We start from the raw sequence: 7,922 nt of genomic DNA, 5'->3' as shown, positions 1-7,922 counted from the left end.
CCCCAGTGATGCACATATCCCCCAGTGTTGCACATATCCCCCAGTGTTGCACATATCCCCCAGTGATGGACATATCCCCCAGTGATGGACGTATCCCCCAGTGATGCACATATCCCCCAGTGATGCACATACCCCCAGTGATGCACATATCCCCCAGTGTTGCACATACCCCCAGTGATGCACATATCCCCCAGTGTTGCACATATCCCCAGTGTTGCACATATCCCCCAGTGATGCACATATCCCCCAGTGATGCACATATCCCCCAGTGATGCACATATCCCCCAGTGATGCACATACCCCCCAGTGATGCACATACCCCCCAGTGATGGACATATCCCCCAGTGATGCCGTCACCATTATGGTCGGCAGAGTTTGGTATGTCCCACCCACTCCACCATCTCCCTTGGGTTTGCTAGCTGCTTGGTATGTCCCACCCACTCTACCATCTCCCCTAGGGTTGCTTGATATGTGCTGAAAGGCCATCATCGATCTCATAGCTCAGTGGTTAAAGCATCGCTGGCTACAAGCGAAGGTCCCTGGTTCGAGTCCTGGCGGTGATAGTCAATTTTTTATTCAGACTTTTCCCGTTTGTCTCTTTCCCTCAAACCAGTTAACAGTTAATATCGATCTCTTTCGTATACTTTTATATAGAGTGGAATTTGTAGAAGAAAAAGAAAACAACATGGCATCCAAAACGTCTATCCTTTCTATTCGGGGTGTCATGGAGTAGTAGAGTACCAGTTCTACCCGTAATCAGAGGAGTTATTCCGGTAGCAGTTTGCTCCTGGGAACCCGATTGGGTAGTTGTTGGAGTATGGCGTTTTCGCAATGGTGCATTAAAAAGACATGGCTACCTGCTTGCTGTACACTTTTTATGTAGCGCAAGTGCACACGCATCAAACAAAACTACTGTACTAAAATAGCCGATAGGGTGCCCATCCTACGTGGATAGAAGTACCCTAACCCGTTACCCGACCAAACCCCTACCCGTTGCAGCCCCTAACCCGTTACCCGACCAAACCCCTACCCGTTGCAGCTCTACTTTCTTTGGATCAGCAGAAAGATGTCTAGGGAATCTTGAGATTTCTCAAAACTAATGAAGCATTGCATAAAATACATAATTGATTCATGAAAGTAAGCATAGTGAAGTACGCCAATCAACCTTTGAGGGCTTTGTATGGAGTCTATGATGAAAAAGCTATTCATACTATTCATTGCTCTGCAAAACTCTTTCAGCAGAGACTTTAAATTTACCGTTTGATGTGTTTTACGTCTACCCGGTATTTGAAACTGTGAATTTGAGAATCTTCCTGAAAAATTATACATATTCAATCTTTATGGTCAGGATCACGTGTTTATGACAAATTTAGTCAGCAAAAAACGGAATGTCTGTTCTTTAGCAACTTTTATAGGCCGGTCGGCATAGTGAGATGGTCTAAGACAATGACTGAGCAACAGACGGTATTAGATCCAAGTCCTACTTGAAAGTGAGATCAGTTATTTTGGAACTCTTGGGCTGGTACGAGGGTAACATGGATGCAACTGAAGAGATTTTGGTCTCTGCCCACCTTATGGTGGGTATAGCTTACTCAGCTCCCACCGCTTTAGAAGCTTTATCTTCGAATGGCTCCTTGAGGGTGATGGCGTTCCAAGGATAGGGAAAGTCAATCTAACTGACCGTCATGCGAACCATCTAGGAAAGATAAACGCTCGGCTTGTTCGTGAAGTAGAACGCTGGCTGGCAATGGTATGAAAATCACTCAGTATACTTTAACACCGGAGGAATTCGGTGGAGATGTATTTTCGGTCACTTCGGTACAGGTAATTTTTTACCTAAAATAAAACGCGACGTAAAATTCAACCAAGCCATGCCACACAGTGTGCAGAATGTATATTGGATCTGGAAACTGGTTTACCGAAATTTTCGCGCTACGGAACCGTTGATTTTGGGAAATTCCGGAAGTAGTACACCACCGAATATTTCCGGTTTTCCAGTACCTGCCGTGGGAACCAAAATGAACTACAGTAAATAATGGGACTGAAGTCTTCACCGAATGTTCTTCCAAAACTCATTAGAAAAGTCCCACTGTTTGAAAAGCAGTGCATGACCAAGCCTCCATACATTGTGTGTTGTCTGTCGGTTTAAGGTTCTTACTTTCATGTCTCAAATGCTACTTTGCAGGATCAGAGTCCCATGCTAATTCAGCACATTGGCTGACTGAATGCACTGCACTTCGCCATTCACTTGTGACAGTTGTAACCGACACAGAGGTTAGTTTGTATATACTGTAAGTCATGGAGAGGTGCGCTATGATGTCATAGACCTACAATACTCATGGTTACTCGCTGCAGCAGCTGCTGATGGTGCTGTACTCTGGAAGTGTGATACAGATTCAACTCATTTTGAGCTCTTAGATCATGAACCACGGAGTTTTGCCATGCTGAATGATTTCTTTATTTATATTCCTTAAAGGCTAATCGAAAGCTTCTAGGTTACTTTGGTCCAATTCATAAATTACTTATATCTTTCACATGGAGGCTAATCCCCTAAGTATTCTACATCACTCTAATGTGCATCACTGTATGTGCTTATACATGTGCACACGAGTCGAATGTATACGGAATGATAGTAGTAATACTACTTTTGCTATTTGGGTAACACTCTGTGGATCTAGACATTGAAAATTAAATACCGTGAAAGTCCTATAAGAAGTACGCACCAATAGGATGTAGGTCCGTTCACTTATTGACAGTGGCCATTGCAGTTGAGTATAACGTTAGACCGATGATAACACTGCTCCAATGTTTACCCTATACACTCTCCACTTTGCACAACATGCCTATGTAATGTAGGCCATTCACAGGATACAAATGACTGATACATTACGCTGAAGTTGGGTTTGAAAGTTACTTCATGACCCAAAGTGCCCACCATGCCCGTTAATCGGCAAGAACGTGACCTCACCTACATGTATGTGCGTACGTATTCGCGGACTTTCACAGTACTCAATCTTTCCCGGTATCTATTTTGAGGATAAGACCTCAGCGAACGGGTTTACCTGCTAGGTTCTGAACTTGACGAGTCTCTTTCAATGAATCTGATACCAACTTGTTAGTAATTCCATGTGTCATTTTCACCATTACACACCCCTGATGCAGGTTATTTTTTGTATAAATATCGGGCACGCTGACCCCACCTTATCACTTTCCTGTGCGATTTCAATGCACTTCTAATTTCTATCCCACCACCACTGGACAATGCACTCTCGGCTGATCCACTCCACTTCTACATCACCACCATCGTGAGGACAGTTTCGTATAATCAATTGCAGAATCTCCAGACTACTACATGGTACATATTGCAGTGTGAGGATGTTTAAGTGCAGTCGGGTGAGAGTGCATTGTGGAGTAATGGTGTGACTAATACTATTTTTACATAATAATTATTATTAGATTTCTCACAAATAATGCACTTCATTTCTAACTACCTTGCATGTATCCTTGATTACTTCGAAGTACTCAAATGTTTTTCTTACAATTGGCCGTAAAACTCGGCCTTTTTCCCCAAACGCTGCTCTATTGCCCGTAAAAGCGGCAAACAGGCCCGTAAAAGCGGCAAACTTGCCCGTAAAAGCGGTAAGCTTGCCCGTAAAAGCGGCAAACTTGCCCGTGAAAGCGGCAAACGTGCCCGTAAAAGCGGCAAACCTGCCCGTAAAAGCGGCAACTTGCTGTAAAATCGGCAAACAGGCCGTAAAAGCGGCAAGTATTCCCGTATTGGTGGCAAGAATGCCCCGTTCATGCGGCACACCTGCCCAGAAGTGAGGACCATGCTCAAAAGGTGGTTAACACTTGTGTCCGGCATCAGGGTTTCAATTTCTAGCATCAGTTTCTGGCACATTTTGGAAAAATCCTTGTTTTTCTGAATACCAATCAATTGCAAAAAATCATTGCAGTTCAATGGTGTAAGGCATGCAGCAAATCCCCTCCAATAAGAGATAATATCATTTTCAACCATGAACTTATATTCACCCTGATGCAAGAAAGTATATTCTGATGCTAGAAAGTAAAACCCTGATGCTAGAAAGTAGGGTTGCCAGAATTCTGATGCAAGGGTTAGGGTTAGGGTTAGGGTTAGGGTTAGGGTTAGGGTTAGGGTTAGGGTTAGGGTTAGGGTTAGGGTTAGGGTTAGGGTTAGGGTTAGGGTTAGGGTTAGGGTTAGGGTTAGGGTTAGGGTTAGGGTTAGGGTTAGGGTTAGGGTTAGGGTTAGGGTTAGGGTTAGGGTTAGGGTTAGGGTTAGGGTTAGGGTTAGGGTTAGGGTTAGGGTTAGGGTTAGGGTTAGGGTTAGGGTTAGGGTTAGGGTTAGGGTTAGGGTTAGGGTTAGGGTTAGGGTTAGGGTTAGGGTTAGGGTTAGGGTTAGGGTTAGGGTTAGGGTTAGGGTTAGGGTTAGGGTTAGGGTTAGGGTTAGGGTTAGGGTTAGGGTTAGGGTTAGGGTTAGGGTTAGGGTTAGGGTTAGGGTTAGGGTTAGGGTTAGGGTTAGGGTTAGGGTTAGGGTTAGGGTTAGGGTTAGGGTTAGGGTTAGGGTTAGGGTTAGGGTTAGGGTTAGGGTTAGGGTTAGGGTTAGGGTTAGGGTTAGGGTTAGGGTTAGGGTTAGGGTTAGGGTTAGGGTTAGGGTTAGGGTTAGGGTTAGGGTTAGGGTTAGGGTTAGGGTTAGGGTTAGGGTTAGGGTTAGGGTTAGGGTTAGGGTTAGGGTTAGGGTTAGGGTTAGGGTTAGGGTTAGGGTTAGGGTTAGGGTTAGGGTTAGGGTTAGGGTTAGGGTTAGGGTTAGGGTTAGGGTTAGGGTTAGGGTTAGGGTTAGGGTTAGGGTTAGGGTTAGGGTTAGGGTTAGGGTTAGGGTTAGGGTTAGGGTTAGGGTTAGGGTTAGGGTTAGGGTTAGGGTTAGGGTTAGGGTTAGGGTTAGGGTTAGGGTTAGGGTTAGGGTTAGGGTTAGGGTTAGGGTTAGGGTTAGGGTTAGGGTTAGGGTTAGGGTTAGGGTTAGGGTTAGGGTTAGGGTTAGGGTTAGGGTTAGGGTTAGGGTTAGGGTTAGGGTTAGGGTTAGGGTTAGGGTTAGGGTTAGGGTTAGGGTTAGGGTTAGGGTTAGGGTTAGGGTTAGGGTTAGGGTTAGGGTTAGGGTTAGGGTTAGGGTTAGGGTTAGGGTTAGGGTTAGGGTTAGGGTTAGGGTTAGGGTTAGGGTTAGGGTTAGGGTTAGGGTTAGGGTTAGGGTTAGGGTTAGGGTTAGGGTTAGGGTTAGGGTTAGGGTTAGGGTTAGGGTTAGGGTTAGGGTTAGGGTTAGGGTTAGGGTTAGGGTTAGGGTTAGGGTTAGGGTTAGGGTTAGGGTTAGGGTTAGGGTTAGGGTTAGGGTTAGGGTTAGGGTTAGGGTTAGGGTTAGGGTTAGGGTTAGGGTTAGGGTTAGGGTTAGGGTTAGGGTTAGGGTTAGGGTTAGGGTTAGGGTTAGGGTTAGGGTTAGGGTTAGGGTTAGGGTTAGGGTTAGGGTTAGGGTTAGGGTTAGGGTTAGGGTTAGGGTTAGGGTTAGGGTTAGGGTTAGGGTTAGGGTTAGGGTTAGGGTTAGGGTTAGGGTTAGGGTTAGGGTTAGGGTTAGGGTTAGGGTTAGGGTTAGGGTTAGGGTTAGGGTTAGGGTTAGGGTTAGGGTTAGGGTTAGGGTTAGGGTTAGGGTTAGGGTTAGGGTTAGGGTTAGGGTTAGGGTTAGGGTTAGGGTTAGGGTTAGGGTTAGGGTTAGGGTTAGGGTTAGGGTTAGGGTTAGGGTTAGGGTTAGGGTTAGGGTTAGGGTTAGGGTTAGGGTTAGGGTTAGGGTTAGGGTTAGGGTTAGGGTTAGGGTTAGGGTTAGGGTTAGGGTTAGGGTTAGGGTTAGGGTTAGGGTTAGGGTTAGGGTTAGGGTTAGGGTTAGGGTTAGGGTTAGGGTTAGGGTTAGGGTTAGGGTTAGGGTTAGGGTTAGGGTTAGGGTTAGGGTTAGGGTTAGGGTTAGGGTTAGGGTTAGGGTTAGGGTTAGGGTTAGGGTTAGGGTTAGGGTTAGGGTTAGGGTTAGGGTTAGGGTTAGGGTTAGGGTTAGGGTTAGGGTTAGGGTTAGGGTTAGGGTTAGGGTTAGGGTTAGGGTTAGGGTTAGGGTTAGGGTTAGGGTTAGGGTTAGGGTTAGGGTTAGGGTTAGGGTTAGGGTTAGGGTTAGGGTTAGGGTTAGGGTTAGGGTTAGGGTTAGGGTTAGGGTTAGGGTTAGGGTTAGGGTTAGGGTTAGGGTTAGGGTTAGGGTTAGGGTTAGGGTTAGGGTTAGGGTTAGGGTTAGGGTTAGGGTTAGGGTTAGGGTTAGGGTTAGGGTTAGGGTTAGGGTTAGGGTTAGGGTTAGGGTTAGGGTTAGGGTTAGGGTTAGGGTTAGGGTTAGGGTTAGGGTTAGGGTTAGGGTTAGGGTTAGGGTTAGGGTTAGGGTTAGGGTTAGGGTTAGGGTTAGGGTTAGGGTTAGGGTTAGGGTTAGGGTTAGGGTTAGGGTTAGGGTTAGGGTTAGGGTTAGGGTTAGGGTTAGGGTTAGGGTTAGGGTTAGGGTTAGGGTTAGGGTTAGGGTTAGGGTTAGGGTTAGGGTTAGGGTTAGGGTTAGGGTTAGGGTTAGGGTTAGGGTTAGGGTTAGGGTTAGGGTTAGGGTTAGGGTTAGGGTTAGGGTTAGGGTTAGGGTTAGGGTTAGGGTTAGGGTTAGGGTTAGGGTTAGGGTTAGGGTTAGGGTTAGGGTTAGGGTTAGGGTTAGGGTTAGGGTTAGGGTTAGGGTTAGGGTTAGGGTTAGGGTTAGGGTTAGGGTTAGGGTTAGGGTTAGGGTTAGGGTTAGGGTTAGGGTTAGGGTTAGGGTTAGGGTTAGGGTTAGGGTTAGGGTTAGGGTTAGGGTTAGGGTTAGGGTTAGGGTTAGGGTTAGGGTTAGGGTTAGGGTTAGGGTTAGGGTTAGGGTTAGGGTTAGGGTTAGGGTTAGGGTTAGGGTTAGGGTTAGGGTTAGGGTTAGGGTTAGGGTTAGGGTTAGGGTTAGGGTTAGGGTTAGGGTTAGGGTTAGGGTTAGGGTTAGGGTTAGGGTTAGGGTTAGGGTTAGGGTTAGGGTTAGGGTTAGGGTTAGGGTTAGGGTTAGGGTTAGGGTTAGGGTTAGGGTTAGGGTTAGGGTTAGGGTTAGGGTTAGGGTTAGGGTTAGGGTTAGGGTTAGGGTTAGGGTTAGGGTTAGGGTTAGGGTTAGGGTTAGGGTTAGGGTTAGGGTTAGGGTTAGGGTTAGGGTTAGGGTTAGGGTTAGGGTTAGGGTTAGGGTTAGGGTTAGGGTTAGGGTTAGGGTTAGGGTTAGGGTTAGGGTTAGGGTTAGGGTTAGGGTTAGGGTTAGGGTTAGGGTTAGGGTTAGGGTTAGGGTTAGGGTTAGGGTTAGGGTTAGGGTTAGGGTTAGGGTTAGGGTTAGGGTTAGGGTTAGGGTTAGGGTTAGGGTTAGGGTTAGGGTTAGGGTTAGGGTTAGGGTTAGGGTTAGGGTTAGGGTTAGGGTTAGGGTTAGGGTTAGGGTTAGGGTTAGGGTTAGGGTTAGGGTTAGGGTTAGGGTTAGGGTTAGGGTTAGGGTTAGGGTTAGGGTTAGGGTTAGGGTTAGGGTTAGGGTTAGGGTTAGGGTTAGGGTTAGGGTTAGGGTTAGGGTTAGGGTTAGGGTTAGGGTTAGGGTTAGGGTTAGGGTTAGGGTTAGGGTTAGGGTTAGGGTTAGGGTTAGGGTTAGGGTTAGGGTTAGGGTTAGGGTTAGGGTTAGGGTTAGGGTTAGGGTTAGGGTTAGGGTTAGGGTTAGGGTTAGGGTTAGGGTTAGGGTTAGGGTTAGGGTTAGGGTTAGGGTTAGGGTTAGGGTTAGGGTTAGGGTTAGGGTTAGGGTTAGGGTTAGGGTT

The sequence above is a fragment of the Sycon ciliatum genome, chromosome 10, assembly GCF_964019385.1.
Source record: "Sycon ciliatum chromosome 10, ocSycCili1.1, whole genome shotgun sequence".
Lineage (NCBI taxonomy): Eukaryota > Metazoa > Porifera > Calcarea > Leucosolenida > Sycettidae > Sycon > Sycon ciliatum.
The sequence above is the reverse complement of the archived record's forward strand: the minus strand, read 5'-3'. Positions refer to the sequence as shown.